The sequence below is a fragment of the Trachemys scripta genome, chromosome 11, assembly GCF_013100865.1.
Source record: "Trachemys scripta elegans isolate TJP31775 chromosome 11, CAS_Tse_1.0, whole genome shotgun sequence".
Taxonomy (NCBI): domain Eukaryota; kingdom Metazoa; phylum Chordata; order Testudines; family Emydidae; genus Trachemys; species Trachemys scripta.
The window spans coordinates 75,212,911-75,213,830 of NC_048308.1; the positions used below are offsets into that span (position 1 = coordinate 75,212,911).

The 920-nt window shown below is 64.9% G+C and overlaps 1 protein-coding gene across 1 annotated transcript in view; it reads right to left on the minus strand.

Annotated features, from left to right (window-relative positions):
* LOC117884627 (zinc finger protein 436-like) overlaps positions 1-435 on the minus strand; it is a 22,397-nt gene extending 21,962 nt beyond the window's left edge. Inside the window, exon 1 of the mRNA XM_034785119.1 lies at positions 405-435. The gene's annotated coding sequence lies outside the window, so the exon portion shown is untranslated. The remainder of the gene's footprint in view (positions 1-404) is intronic.
* Positions 436-920: the final 485 nt, after the last annotated feature.

A 920-nucleotide genomic window follows, 5' to 3' on the forward strand; every position in this document is an offset into this window, starting at 1 on the left:
CCCCCCTCCCGCCCCCTCCCACATCCCTGTTCCCCAATTCCTGCCCTCTCCCAGATCCCTGGTCATCCCCCTCCTACATCCCTGTTCCCCAATTCCTACCCCCTCCCACATCCCCGGTCACCCCCTCCCTCCCCCTTCTACATCCCTGTTCCCCAATTCCTACCCCCTCCCACATCCCCCTCCCGCCCCTCCCACCCTGCTCACCCCCTCCCACATCCCTGTTCCCCAATTCCTGCCCCCTCCCAGATCCCCAGTCACCCCCCAATGCCCGCTGGCTCAGAGCCCCCTGCTCTGCCCCCTTCCGGCTCCCCCCCCCCCCCCATGAGGCTGCCCCCCTGCAAACCCTGGGATCTGCAGCCGCTTCCCTCTGCCCGAGGCCGGGACCCGGGGGGGGGGGGTCTCACCTTCTCCCCACGCGGGGCACTGCCGGGGGGGCTCGGGTCCCAGTCAGGGGGGGCCGGGCCGGGGTCTCTGCCCGGGGAGAGTCTCTCGGGGGGGGCAGCGGGAATGTCCCTCCCCCGCGGCAGCGGCCGGGCCGGGCTGGCGAGGAACGTGGGTTGCACCAAAACAAAGAGTCGCTGCAGCTCCCGCAATTCACTTCCTGCAGCCGGGCTGTGCCCCGGATGGGTTGTACCGGGTGTGTCTGCGTGTGTACACACACTCACTCACACTCACACTCTCTCCCTCACACTCACACACACACTCTCGCACACTCACTCACTCACTCACACTCTCACACACTCACTCACACTCACACTCTCTCCCTCACACTCACACACACACTCTCACACACTCACACTCTCTCCCTCACACTCACACACACTCACTCATACACCCAGTCACACATACTCACACTCACACACACAGTCACACACACACACTCACTCACACACCCACACGCGTTGTGTGATGGTATTGCA